Here is a 15,453-nt window from a genome sequence, read left to right as displayed (position 1 = left end):
GCAGATGGGAAAGGAAAAAAGATGGAAGGAGATCAAGGGAAGAGGGCCAGATGGTGTGAGGCAGACAAAGGGGCCTGAAGAAGATGGACAGGAGGGAAAGAGGGAGCTGGATGGGGGGTTGGGGACCAAATGAGGGGAGGGAGGGAGAAGGACAGACAGACCAAGAGTGAGTGAGGGTAAAGCAGGAGACGGACAGACAGATGGCAGGGACAAGAGGGTGCCCTGAGTTGCCTGCATTCTGCTGTGTTTACCAGCTAATTGAGTTAAATTATTGTCAGAGATGTAATTAAAGGGTAGAGAGAGCTCTCTGGCAGGCCTGAAACAGATGGAGGGGGCTTTAATTGGTAATTAAATTCTTCCCTGGCAGCTGAGGTAGGAACTTGTGCTTCAGCCTCACAAGGCCACGGGTGGCCTTCCCCCCACTCCCTGGCCCCTCTGAGGGGCTCTTTGGGGAGGGGGCTGGGACTCTAAGCACCAGCAACCTGGCAGGCAGGGAGGCCTGGAAAGCAGAAGAGAATGCAAAGCCAACCTTCTTCCCCCCTGCTGGGCCTGGCTCAATTCCCATTGGCTGCTCCAACCAAGCCCTCCATTCTACCCTAGCTTGCTACCCCCAGAAGGGTTTGAGTCTCCCTCCCTCCCCACTAGCCAGCCCTACTCAGCAGATTGCTGGGTGAATTCTTGTCATGGCCCCTTTTGCTAAAGGTGGGGTCTCTGGGAAGGGTGATTAGGACTGAGCTGAACAGGCTGATTTGGGGAATGATACTTGCTCTCAGGGACAGGCAGTCCCTTCTGTTGGCATGGTTCCCATGAGCACCTGAGCAATTGCCCAGCCTCTGAGGTCCTTGGAGGAGAGATACTTCTGTTCTGCCTGGTACATCAGAGAGGAAGAGGCAATTCTGTTTCTTTCAGCCTAGCCATATTGATAATTCAGGGCCAGGGAGGTAGCTTCTGTGGCTTCAATGAGCAAGGTTGCTAGGTTGAATATGGGCACTTAAACTGTCAGGCCTCAGCTCCTAATCTCACTGTGATCTGGGTTTTACTGTGGACAGTGAAGCTTGGGCTGGTGCCTTTCTCAGAAACCCACATAGCCTTCCTTAGGCTTGGGGTAAAATAAAGATTTGATAGTATTATTATAGCTTTGAGGTTTGCAAAGCATTGTACATGTTATCTCATTTAATCTGTACAGTAATTCTATGAGGTAGGTGCTATTATCCCCATTTTACAGATTTTACAGATAGGTTAAATGATTTCCCCCCCCCAGGATTACACAGCTAGTGAATGTCTAAGGCTGCATTTTAACAGAGGACTTCCTGACTGCAGGTCCAGTGCTCTATCTCCTGTTCCACTCAGCCACCTCTGAAGAAAGTATACAGGGAAGATGCTACAGGAGAACAAATAAAAAACGCTGAAGAGGAATATGTACCAAAATGAAATTGTTGTCGTGTAGTTCTTTTTAATTGTGTCTGATGCTTTGTAACCCCATTTAGGGTTTACTTTTTTTGTTTGTTTTACTTTTTGGAGAAGGGAAGGTAGGGCAATTGGGGTTAAATGATTTGCCCAAGGTCACATGGCTAGTTTTGTGTTAAATGTCTGAGGCCGAATTTGACCTCAGGTCCTCCTGACTCTAGGGCCGGTGCTCTATTCACTGCACCACCTAGCCACCCCAGGAGTTTACTTGATAAAGTAACTAGAGTGGTCTGCTATTTCCTTCTCCAGTTTATTTTACAGATGAGGAAACTGAGGCGAAAAGGGTTAAATGACTTGCCCAGGTCACACAGCTAGTGAGGTCAAATTTGAATTCAATCTTCCTGACTCTAGACCCAGAGCCCTATCCACTGTGCCACCTACCTGCCCCATAAAATACAAAATATCTACAAAATCAAACCCAGAGGAAGAGTGTTGTTGCATGGCCAACTGTCAGCCAAAGTGCTGCAAATGTGGGCTACCAATATGGGAGCTATGAGGTTATTCTTTTTTTTATAGTTTTAAAAATAATTTTAAATATATTTTCTTATGAGGTCATTCTTGTACCAATTCACATTCCAGGTCCAGCTCTGGGCTCCACAGGACAAGATGGTCATGAGAAGCTTGACCAAATTCCAAGAAGAGGTACAGTTATGAAGGGAGAGATTTTGGGGGGGGATAAAAAGGTTTGTGGTTAAGTTTAAGAGAACTGGCATGACTTAGGATGGAGAAGAAAAAACCAAGAGTCAAATTCCCAATAGACATCAGCTCTCTGAAGGGACAGGCAATAGAGGATATTGCTAGAGAAGCTATTTTAACTCTACTGATGCCAGAATGAGAAAAAAATGTACTCATACATTGTGAAGTAAGAGGGATTTAGGAAAAAGGGAAGACTGTCCTGATTAATAATCAAGAGATACTATCATAATAACTAACATGTACATAACACTTACTATGTACCAGGCACTGTGCTAAGAGCTCTTCACAACAATCCTTGGATTCTATCATTATCCCTATTTTATAGAAGACGAAATTGAGGCAAAGTGACTTATCTAGGGTCACACAGCTAATAAGCATCAGAGTCTGGATTTGAACTTAGGTCTTCCTGATTCCAGGCCCAACCATCTATCCACTTTGCCACCTACCCACCCCTGTACTTAGAGAAGATATGGAGTCTCCTCTTGAGATTACAAAAAAATAGAAGGCTTCTTCTTTGATGGGATTGCTTTTAGCCAGCGAATAACTGAAATTTCAGGTGAATGGAATAGCATGTAATAGGTTACAAAGCAATGAGCTGCTGACCCTGTGCTTTCATTTTATAAGCCATAAGATCTCAGATTTAGAACTGGGAAGGATTCTCATCTCATCCCACCTGTTCTTTTTACAGAGGAGAAAAGTGGAGGCCCCGGAAGATGAAAGCTAAGATCCCTCAGGTGGTGGTTGGGTGAACAGGGCTGGGATTCCAGCCCAGGTTCTTTGACTCCAAACTCAGCTGCTCTACTTGACTGAGATGCTGGGGATGCCAAGGCCCACGGACATGGAATGATTTGCCAAAGACTGAACAGCAGCTTAATGGAAGCCACAGGATCATAGATCTAGTGTTGGAAAGGTCCTATGAAGCTGCTTAGTCTTTCACTTTACTTATGAGGAAACTGAAGTCCAGGAAGTTAAAAAAAAATGAGGCAGTTAGATGGTGCAGTGCTGGGGTCAGAAGGACCTGAATTCAAATTTAGCTTCAGACACTTACTAGTTGTGTGAACCTGGACAAGTCACTGATCCTTATTGTCTCCCCGCCCCCCCCCTCAGCAATTGCTTATCTAAGGTCAAACAGGTAATAAATGCCAGAAGTATCATCTGAACACAGGTTCTTTGAGTCTAGACTCAGGATTCTCTCCACTGGATCAGGAGGACTTTGCAAACCAAAGTTTTTTGGATCCTTTGATTGTCTAACACTTTCCCTTTCATTTCCCAAGCAAAGCTGGGGAAAGACTTCTGGGCTAATTAGCATTTAGTACACAGCGTCAGGACCTAAAACCAATTAGACTGGACTTTATAAAACATGATATGGTTATGTCTTCTTTTTTGTGTCCTCCATAGATCCCAGCACAGGGCTGGGCATACATTAGGAAGTCAATTATGAGGCTGTGTTGTTCAGTTATGTCAAACTTTTCATGCAAAGACAGTGAACTGTTTTGCCATTTCCTTCTCCAGCTCATTTGATAGATGAAGAAATTGAGGCAAATAGGGTGAAGTGACTTGCCCAGGGTCACACAGCTAATAAGTGTTTGAGGCCAGATTTGAACTCAATAAGATGGATGAGTCTTCCTGACTCCAGACCCTGAGCTCTGTGCACTATGGCGCCACCTAGCTGCTCCTATACCTCATGGTACAGATGCTATGGTCCTCTGAGAGCCAAGGACAAAGAAGAACAGAATCTGGGTCCAAAGTCCACCTCTGATGCTTTAATTTCCTCATTTGTAAAATGAAGGAGACGCACTGTATGATCTCTGAGGTGCCTCTTATCTATGGTCCTGTGGACTTGGTGCTTGTTTTATTCAGAGATAAATAATAAGTCTTCATGGCTTCAAATCTTGTCTCAGACACTTACTGGCTGTGTGACCTTGGGTAAGTCGCTTAACCCTGTTTTCCTCAGTTTCCTCACTGTCAAATGAGCTGGAGAAGGAAATGGCAAACCACTTCAGTATCTTTGCCAAGAAAACTCCACATGGGGTCATGAAGAGTTAGAAACACCTGAACAACAATAACAATCATTAACACCTTACATTTCTATGATTCTTTCAGGTTTGTTTTTTAAGTTTAAAGTACTTTATTTTTTAGTTATCCTTTTTTTTTTTTGCTTTTTGGATGGGGAAAGGCAGGGTAATTGGGGTTAAGGGACTTGCCCAAGGTCACACGGCTAGTTAAGTGTTAAGTGTCTGAGGCTAGATTTGAACTCAGGTCCTCCTGACTCCAGGGCTGGTGCTCTATTCACTGTGACACCTAGTCGCCCCAATCTTTTGCTTTTGATATTACATTTTAAAAATGATATCTCTCCCTCCCTCTCATCTAGCTAGCCTCTCCTTGTAACAAAGATTTAAAAAGAAAAAGAAAAAGCCAACTAGCACATGAACCTTGTCGGATAGCACATGCGACATTTTAATGTTCTATCGCCATGGCCCTCCACCTCTCCAGTGAAGGGAGGGTGGCACGAGTTTTCAGCTCTTTTGGTCTAAACTTGGTCATTATAATCACAGCTTTAAATTTCGTTGTTTTTGCTGCCATTGGTGTAGCCATGGGTATGCTGTTCCCTTGGCTCAGCTCACTTCACTCTGAATCAAATCATGTAAATCTTCCCACGTTTCTCTTTATTCTTTACATTTAAATTCTCATGACAGAATTCTATTCTATTCTATTCATGCTCCACAATTTGTTTAGCCTTCCCCAATGGATAGGTACCTGCTTTGTTTCTAGTTCTTTGCTATCACACATCAAAAAAGTGCTATGATTGTTTTGGTATTTAAGGGGACTTGCTGTCTTTATGATACCAGGGTTAACAGGTATAGACATTTTAGTTTCTTATAAAAGTAGTTTTAAAAATAGATTCCTTTCCCCTCTGCCAACAACCTGGTGCAATTGGTACTACAGGTATTGTCCTCATTTCCACTTTACAAATGAGGAAACTGAGGTCCAGACAGGGAAGGGCTTACCCAGTGTCACACAGCCATGAATGTTAGAGCTAAGCTTTGACTTCTGGTCTTCTGATTTCCACTTTATGGATTCTTTCCCCCCTTCTACTGATCTCCACTTTTCCCTACTCCTTAAAAAAAAATCTAAAAATATTCAGGTCTGGGGATATGATTTGAAACTGTATTAGCATATTCCCATTTGACACAATGAAGGAACTGAGATATAAAAAGGTTATGGACTTGGTCTTAAGTATCACCTCCTACATAAGCATAGTACTCAACCTTTTCTGGTCCCCTCATTGTTAGTTAGCATTTTCTTCCTCTAGAAATCATTTTTGTCTTTATTTCCTTTACATGCTGTAATTACTATGTGAATGTGAGTTTTTGGTGGGAAGGAGACTGTTTCATATATCCCCAGAGCCTACCACAGTGCCTTGTACATATTAAGTGTATAATAAATGTTTGTTAATTTGATTTGACTTTAACTAATGTCATTGAATTCTTCAAGGTTAATGAGATTGACAGAGATGAGATCCAAACCTCTGTCTTTGCTGGTATTGTCACTGCCATTCTATAATATTGACCAAGTTTTCTTGGTTGTTCTGCTAGAGATGTCTGGTTTTCCTTCTTTCCTCTTGTTTTTCCTGTGTCCTATGGACCTGAATGTCACATCACTCCCTCTATTCACCCTAGTGATTGTGGTGGAGGTGGGTTTGGGGAGGGATTCTGCTGTTGATGTGTTTGAGAGGTAGAGAAATGAATAAAGATTCTTTGACTAAATTAACTCCCACCCTGTCCTGACCAGGGAGTTATCAGCATGGCAAACCGGACTCCTGGTCACACTCTCCAAATGACAGGCAGAAATGTTGCCTTGGAAAAACTTGGAGAAAGTTCGGGATGGGCAGGATTAAGTCCTAACATTCTATCGGAGCAGCCTTACCTCAGAGTCCAAGGCATTTCCTGTGTTAAAGTTCTTTCTTCTGTGCTTCCCCTCCCCTTGTGGTCCAGTTTAACTAGAGGACTAAAGCTGGAAGGGCCTTACCTCCACAACCATCTGATCCAGGCTCAGAATGGGCATTTGACTTGTCTAAGGTCACACAGTGAGTAAACACAGGCCTCCTGACAAAACAGCCCAATGTGATGGTCATCCTGCCATTCTATCTGGTCCTTATTCTCGTGGCTACAAGGCAAGAAGAGGAAGGGAAGAGTGTATTTGGTGCTATCTGAGTGACTCTGAGAAGTTTGGCAGTGGAGAAGAATGACTGATGCAATGGCTGAGCAACATGAAGTCTGATTTTTATCTATATTTCCCTAAAGCTTAACTGATCATCTGTCACCTGTGCTAAAGTGAAGCATAAACCACACAGAACCCTTTGCAAATTAATATCTTTGGTGTGAGGTGCATCATTTCAGTTCTCTGGGTCTCAGTTTCCTTTTCTGTTAAGTAAGGAGTTGAACTCAATGCTGTCTCCCTGAAGTCATAGGTATAGGGAGGGAAGAAGAGGGAACACCCCCCTCTGCCTTGTCCGGTCCCCCTCTTCCCCTCACCTTTACTACTATGGCTTCAAGACAGATAGACACTTTAGTTGGTCTGTACTGCAAAAGTTTTCTTCTCCTTAGCGCTGTTAGCAGTGTGGAATAAGGGTGTGCATATCACACTTCTCTGTGGAGAAGGGCATCTTTTGGCAAGCTAGAGATCCTGTTTAGACAGCCCCAGCCATCTCTTACCCCCTTTTCCCCAGTCCTATTCTTCCCAGACCCCAACACACACACACTTCAGAAAGGTCTCTCATTGCCTTTTTTCGTTCCCTTGAGAAATTCTCTGTTCTACACCCTCAGTCCTCCCGTTCTGTGAGGATCGTGGACAAGGTGTCTCAAACCTGAGGAGAAGTAACGTCTGTTTAGGTCAGGCAGATGACAGCTGCTCTCCTCTTTCCCAAGAATGTTTCATAGCTATGTTTCTTCCCCAGAAACAAAGGTCAGAGCGTCGGAGGGGAGGTGTCTGTGAGGGGAGGTGGGAGGGAGAGAGGAAGGAGGATGTCCCCTCCTCTTCAGCCTCAGGTTATCACCCCAATCTGGTCTGGGGGTGAGAATGGTGACAAAGAGGATTTTGTGCTTCCTTGGCTGGCCTGTCAGACCCACCCCCCCCTGCCTTCCCCCACCATGGAGGGAAAATGGGGCCCAGTGAACAACAGTCTGTTATCACTAGCCCAGCTCTGCCGAAGCCTGATAGAGCCCAGCCCTCCCCCCACCAGATCTCATTAAGGGACCGATGCTCTCGCTTCCCAGCAGCCCTCCATCCATCTTGGGCCACGGGTGACAGGCTGGGCCCTGGGGCTGATGTCCAGCAGGTGACAGGGTTAATGGCAGGAGAGGGCAGAGGGCAGAGGGCAGTCAGCTCACAGCGGCTGGAGGGCAGTCCCAGGAACCCTTGAATTACTGGCACCTGGATGAAGTAGGGGTGGGTTGGTCCCTAGACTCATCCCCTATGGAACAAGCTGGGTGGGGGATTTGCCCTTTCCTGGCAGCAGCAGCTATTACTGGAAGCAGATGGTAGGAGAAAGGGAGAATGGTGATCAGGGAAAGTAGTGAGGCTTAGTAAGGTAGAGGGAGAGGAAGAAGAAAGGGTAAGATGTTCTTGGGGGTGGAAAGGGGGGAAGCAGGATGGCTGAGAGGATAAGGTGAACCTAGAATTGAGGTAGACATCATTTTATCTTTCTGGACCTCAGTTTTCTCATCTGTAAAATGAGTGGGTTGAAGGAAGATGACTTTTGTTGGTGCTAAAAAAGCAACATGTCTTTATTCTTGAACACCTTTAACAATAGGCACACACTTTGTAGATGTGGTTGACATGAAATGAGATTTGGGGGATGAATGGACCATGGGTGCAGCTAGGCTGCTTTAGGGTAGATGCAATTCCTTTGTTTTTTTTATCTTAATTTTTAATTTTTCAATTAACAAATATTTATTTTCTCTTTTCCTTCTCTCCACCCATCTCCCACACTAGGAAAAGAGAAAAAAAGAAAAACAAAGCTCTTGTAACAAATATATAAAGTCAAACAAAACAAATTCCCAGATTGTCTGAGTTCAAAAATATGGGATACATTGTTTAGCGGTTCTCTTGAATCCTGCCTGGTCATTGCATTGATCAGAGTTCCTTAAGTCTTTCAAAGTTATTTGTGTGATTACTTTAGCAAAAATGCAAAGGGGGAAAAAAAGTGTTTGCTCAAGGCTCCCATCTTTGGTTTCCCTCGCCCCCATCTCAGCATTCTCGGACCTTTCCCAGACCTTCTGGCTCTGGGCCTTCCCTCTGTCTGACCTCCCTCACCCTCCAGGATCCTCTCCCAGGCCCTGGTCTGCTCTCTCCTAAGGAGCTGCTGAATGTTGTTCTAGGGGCAGCTGCCATACTCCCAATCCTCCCCACCCCCCTCCTCCCTTCTGGACTGTGCCCCAGAGAGGAGGCCCCAGAGGGACACTGGCAGGTCCCTCTGGGCCTTTGAAGCCTTTACAGAGGGAGGGTCTGCTCTGGGTTTCTGACCTGGGCGGGGGTTTGGCCCCCGTGGGAGGAGAGCTAGAGAACAAAGGGCGGTAGAAGGCTCTGGCTCCAGCCTCCAGCTGGTAGTCTGGGGTTGGGAGGGGGTTAGGGGTTCCTGGGTGAGAGGCCCCTGATCCAAGACTGAACAAACGGGAATTTCCTTCTGAGAATTGGCAGTGGGTTGGGGCCACACTGGCAATATGCGCTGCAGAGACCCTTGGATTTGATATGAAGGCTGGTTATTTTCAAGCACATGTCACCCCCTGGGGTCTAAGGCAATCTAGGTCCCAATACAGTGGGAGAATCATCATGGAGATTCTGTAAGGAAGACCTTTAGCAGAAAAGAGCTTTGGGATCATCTATTTTGGTGCTGGCAAAGAAGCCAGGTAGCAGCTCCCCTCCCCTCTTCACAAAGCCTGGAGGGGTCTGGAGTGGGGCGGAGTGGTTCCCCCGGGTGGCTCGGATCGCCTCCATTAGCTCCTCAATCTTGCGAGGATAATGCATTGCCAAGGCACTTCTGGGGGAGGAGGCTGGGCCCGCAGGGGAGCCAAGAGGCAGGAAGGAGCGGGGACGAGTTGCATGAGAAGAAGGAAGATGGGATGCACCACCCCCGTCCTGAACCCCAGCCCAGAGTGGGACAGGGCATCCGATTCCCTGCCGTGACCCACAGCCCTTCTATCACCCTCTCCTTGACCAGATGTAAACTGCTAGTAAGTTCTTCCATGCTGGTATGCCAACGGGCTTTCCTTCCAGCAGCTCTTACTCTGTCCAAAGAGTTATCAGAATTACCATCCAGCCCTGAGATCCTCTCTAAGTGTCCAGAGTGATCTAAGAGGCCAGTCTTTTCCATTCCTCCATAGATGTCTCATTGGAGAGTGCCCTTGCCTTAATGCCCCTGAGGAAGCTGAAGGAGAACCCCGGTAAGAACAAAACTAAAACCAAAGATAGACCCCCAGAGGGAGACATTTGGGTTCTGAGGCTCTGAGGAATCTTCTTCCTGGTCTTCTTCCATCATCTCTTCACACTACGCTCTGCATCATTTCATTTCCCACATTGTCTTGTTATATTCTGGACTATTGCCTGATTTTCCCACCCAAACCTCCCACAATGGAAAGAATGATGAAACTCACGTTAAAGGACCAGGGCTCTCAAATCCTAGTTCTGCCAGCCTTCTTTCAATATTATAACCTTAGACAAGTCACGTGGGCCTCAGTTTCTTCATCTGAAAAATGAGACAGTTGGACTAAGAAGACTTTTTTTTTTCTGCCTAAAAAGCAATACACCTTTATTCAGCTCATTTTTAGCTCACATAGGAGGGTATAAGGCCTAAATTTTTGCAGGTTCATAAAATTGAAAACTAGATAGGACCTTGGAAGTTCTTGAGGGTCCTTTCCACCTCAAAATCTATGATCCTATGATCTCCTTTTAGGGTAGTTAGGTGTCGAAGGGAATAGAGCCTCAGGCATGGAGTCAGAAAGACCTGAATTCAAATTCGGCCTCAGACACTGGCTGTGTGATACTGGGAAAGTCACTTAACCCTGTTTGCCTCAGTTTCCTCATCTGTAAAATGAGTTGGAGAAGGAAATGGCAAACCACTCCGGTATCTTTGCCAAGAAAACCCCAAATGGGGTCATGAAGAGTCAGACAATTGAAAAAAAGATATGTCCTTTGAATATAATAGTCTCATCTTCTGTGGGCTTCCTCTGCCCACCTATACTCCCTTTCTCAGTTTGCCTGGCCTCAACCTCATCCCTTCCCCTTTACCTTCTACAGAGAGAGTTTTAAAAATAGTAATTTCAGCTTGCATAGCACTTAAATTTCCAAACACTTATCTATCTATCATGTTATTTCACTTTGCTCCTCACAATGTGAGGAGAGATAAAGACTACTCATATTATCCCTGTAGAAAAAAGATGGGTAAGATGAACCTAACTTGGTAACCTAACATGACCTGAGAGGGGGAGTATAAGGAAGACCCCCTAATGACCACACATATATGACTGAAAGAGACCATTTCAGCTCAACCTCTCCATTTTCTCACTCCTCAGTTAGATCTTTATCCCCCCACTCTCTCAGACTGACAATGCCATTTTCTATCTACTTAGGGAGCCCCCCCACCCAGAACCAAGGGATCCCGCAGCTCCTCTGTCCTCCAGCATGTGAGAGTTATCCCAAGGGGTCCAAGGGTCTGATTTTCTGTCCTGACTGTGTGGTAATGTTTGAGATAATGGGAACAACAATCTTTCACTACTGATCAGATGTAGGAGAGGTGCTGAGACAGTTATATTAATAACAGTGACATTAAAAATAACCAAGTGACATTCTCATAAAACATGAGTTGGTTTGTGTGCATATACATGGTGGAGACTTGGTTTTGGGGGGAGCCAACAAGGCCATAGAATTATGCTGTGAGATGATGCAGCTGTGAAATTATTTCAGTTCATAAAGTGGGCAAGTTAGAGGAGCTAGATGGGGGAGGGGGGGCACTTCTCTCATGCTCTGCTGGTTCCCCTGGCCTTGGTTTTCACCACATTCAGTACTCCCTTCTAGGTCTTTGAGGCCCCATTTTTGGTTTATTATCTACAAAGATCAAAAGACCATAGACCCAGGGCTGTAAGGTACCTCAGGCCTTCTAGTCCAGCCCTCTCATTTGACAGATGGGGATACTGAGGCCAAGACTTGACCAAAGCTACCCACGCAGGAAGCACTGAAGGCAGGATTTACATGTAAGTCTTTGGATTTTAGAGTCAATCATCTTTCCTATGGCAAAAGGATCAGGGTAAAGCATATTTTTTTTATATGTAGGTAAAAATATTGGACTTTTCCTCTCTGGATCGCTTTATACCTTGGTCAGACTGTCCAGTCTGGAATGGTGACATTCTGGACTGACCTCTGGAAGGCAGAGGGGATAAAACATTGGTTCAGGGTTCAAATCCCACCTCTGACACCCAGGACCTGTGTGATCTTGGGCAGATCACTTCACTTTCCTGGGTCTCAGTGTCCTCATCTGTAAAATGAAAGACTTGGGACTAGATGGTTTCTGAGGTCCCTTTCAGCTCTCAATTTGTGGTCCTATAAACCTTCTGGATCTCACGTTCTTTATCTCTAAAATGAATGGCGTGGCCAAGATGGCTGCTGAAGTCCCTTCCAATTCAGGATCTATGAGCCCATGACCTTAGCCCCCCAGGATTTTAGGATAACACCACTAGATTACACTTTGAATAACTGGTTTGAATCTGGAGATCTGGATTCATAGATGGGTGTTTTTTCCTGATGGCCAGACCTTGGTGGGGAAATACTCAGGCCTCTGGACACAAGCATAACAGAAAAGGCCAAGGGAGTCTTTTAATTCAACATTAAAAGCCATCAGTTTCCTCCCCCTCACCTCTCTAGCTCCTTCCCCACCATCTCAGCAGCTTTCCAGTAACAAGAGACCCCCGAGGGGTCTTGACCCCTGCCCCCTGGGGAGGTCAGCAAGGGTGACCCTGCCTGTGTGCTTAGCGAGGGCCCCGTGAGAGAGGAACAGCTGCAGGGCCCAGAGGGGTGGAAGCACACCCGGAAACTGGCTGGGGTCAGCAGAGGGCAAGGCCCAGGCTGTGGCTGGCTTTTGCTGGCCTTTTGTGAGCTGATGGGCAGGAGGGGGGGAGATTAGTTCCACAGGCAGCCCCTGTGTCTCCAGAGAAAGGGGCTATTATGGAACAGCTAAAAATACAGCTCATTGCCCACATGCCCCCTCCCCCAATTCCTTTTATCTCCATGGAGATGGGGGTGGCAGCCATGGGGGAGGGGAATGTTGCCCACCAGGGAGCACAGGGGAGAGAAACTAAGGGAGCAAAGGTGTGAGTGCGGAAGAATGAAAGGCAGTAGGGAACAAGGAAGGGGGAGGTAGGTGGTTAGGAAGAAGAGAGAGGCTACTTGAAGCAGTGGAAACAGGCAGGATGGGTTTGGGATCAGAGGACTTTGACCAATCACTACCAATGAGCAAGTCACTTACTCCATTCTTTGGGCCTTGGTTCCCTTCTCTGTAAAATGAGACCAAGCTAGTAAATCACTAAACATTTATTAAGCACCCAGTATGGGTCAGTCAGGTACTATTCAAACAATGGGGAGCAAAGAAAGGCAAAAGCTTGCAGTACATGGGGGAGACAATGTACAAATAAATATGTACAGGATAAACTGGAGATAATCTGCAAAAGGAAAGCTCTAGAAATAAGGTGAAAAGCTTCTTGGAAAAGGATTTAAGCTGGGAAACCAGAAGACAGAGATAAGGAGGGAGGGAGTTCCAGGCACAGGGGAACAGCCTGAGAAAAAACCTGTCTCTGATATTTCTTTCAGCTCTAAATCTAAGATCCAAAGAAAAAGGACCCTTAACAGATGAGTATTTGAAATCAGCCAACAATAGTCCCCCTTTCGCCCAGCCCCTATTCCCTCTCTGTCCATCTTGAAAGGTTGGATTACTGACTGCAAAAAGCAGCAGCCCAGGCAAAGAGGGTACCTCCAGTCTGTGGCCTTTTCCTGTAGACTTTTAGGATGACCTGAAGGCAGGAGAGCAGGGAGTGCTGGTAAGCACCAGCTCCTAACCATCCCAAATTCCCAAAGTTCTGGAAAGAGAAGTCAGTCTAACCACTAGAAGGAAGGAAAAGAGGAGAGAAGAGGAAAGGAGAATGGGAAGGGAGGGAAGAGGAGGGGAGGGGAGGGGAGAGGGACAGTGGAGTATGAGAAATACCTGGGCAGCTAGGTGGTACAGTGGATAGAGCACAGGCCCTGGAATCAGGAAGGCCTGAGCTCAAATTCAGCCTCAGACACTTATTAGCTGTGTGATCCTGGGCAAGTCACTTAACCCCCATTGCCTCAAAAAAAAAATACTACCTTGAGTTTGAGGATGCCAGTCTGGGTCTTCAGTATGTTGTATAGAACTGGGAGCTTTTTTCTTTTTTTTTTTTTTTTAATGAGTATTGAGTCAAAAACCTGGACAAAGAAATGAAATTTGTTGGAGAGTTTGGGGATGATCCTCAAATCCATCCTGATTTCTCAGTTTCTCCATCTATAAACTGGAATAAAAATGGCCACATTCTATCCTTTCTATCTATGGTTACCTTATGACCTTGGGCAACTTAACCTCTCTGGGTCTCACTTTCCTCATCTGTAAAATATGGGAACATCTAGTCCAACCCCCATATTTTCTCCCTTAAAAAAAAAACAAAACCCTCAACTTCTCTTTTCAACTTCCTAATTTCTGTTAATAATAACATCATCCATCTTAAACCCCAACTAACCCAAAACCTTGAAACGTATCATTATTGGCTCTTCCCTCTTCCTTATCTCTTAAATCCAGTCAGTTTCCAAAGCCTCTAGATTCTGCCTTTGTAACTTTCCTCCCAATCCATTCCTTTCTTTCAGTTTCCATGGGGGCCATTTTAGTTTAGTTTCTTCTCACTTCTCACCAGATTATTGTAAGAGTTTCCTAGCTAGCCTCCTTGCCTCCAGTGTCCTTCCTCCCCTGCCTCTTGTGCTTATCAGTGCCAGAATAATTTTTCCTAAAACAGAATTCAATGATGTCACTTGCCTGCACAAAAATCTTCAGGGGCTCCCAACTGACTATCAAATAAAGTTAATATATCTCAACCAGGCATTTAAAAGCTTCCTTAATATGTCCCCAACATGCCTTTCCAGATTTATCTCCAACAGTTTCCCTTTATTTTGTTAAATCGAAGCTGAACTAATATATTGTTTCACCCACAAGATCTCATGGTTTCCCCCTCTGCACTTGTGGCTTATAATGGTCCCTCATTGTGGTTGCCCTGCCTATTGAAGTCTTTTGATCATTAAAACCTTTACTTAAATAAACATTACCTCTTCCATGAAGCTTTCACTGATTTACCCTCCAAAGACTTAGATATCTCAAGAATATAGGATATCACAAGACAGTGAGGTGGCATGGTTGAATAAAGCACTGAGCTTGGAATCAGGAAGACCTGAATTCAAATATGGACTCAGATCTTGCTAGCCATGTGGTCTTTAAAATGGATTTAATTTTTTTTCCAATTAAGTTAACAAAAATTATTTTTTCTCTCTTCCTCCTCTCCCCCACTGAAAAAAGAAAAGAAAAAGAAAACTTTTGGTAGTGTTGGGGGTGAAATAGCAAATATGCCTAATCAAGGGAAACAAATCCCTACAATGGTCATGTCCAAAAAAGTCTATGTCCCAATCTGCAATTTGAGTCTACCAGCACTCTGGTAGGTGGTGGGTGACATGCTTTATCATCAGTTCTCTGGAATCGAGATTGATTGGTTATCATGTTAATAAGTTATTAAAGCTTTCAGAGTTGTTTGATTTACAAGTGTTGCTATTTTATAAATTCTTCTCTTGGTTCTTTCACTATCCATGACATGTCTTCATGACATGTCTTCCCAGTTTTCTCTGCCACCTGCCACATGGCAATCACTTAATGGATGCTTGTTGACTGACAGACTGACTGACATGGTGACTACTAATTTGGTAAGGAGTGTCTTCTGCTTTGCCTAGACTGCTCCTTATTGATACCTCTGTGTCCTTCATTAACCATTGCTTAAAGCCAATGTAGCAGGGGTGGCCAGGTGGTGCAGTGAGTAAGAGTGCCAGCCCCAGAGTCAGGAGACCTGGGATCGGTTCCAGCCTCAGATAATTGGCACCCACACAAAAATAACTGGCCACGTAATCTTGAGCAAGTTACTTAACCCCAATTGCTTAAAAAAAAAAGCCAATGCAACTTGGTGGGACCTGCCAGAG

This window comes from Petaurus breviceps, unplaced genomic scaffold, assembly GCF_028583685.1.
Source record: "Petaurus breviceps papuanus isolate PSGF00001 unplaced genomic scaffold, PetGlider_PUasm1.0 90630, whole genome shotgun sequence".
NCBI classification, from domain to species: domain Eukaryota; kingdom Metazoa; phylum Chordata; class Mammalia; order Diprotodontia; family Petauridae; genus Petaurus; species Petaurus breviceps.
The sequence above is the reverse complement of the archived record's forward strand: the minus strand, read 5'-3'. Positions refer to the sequence as shown.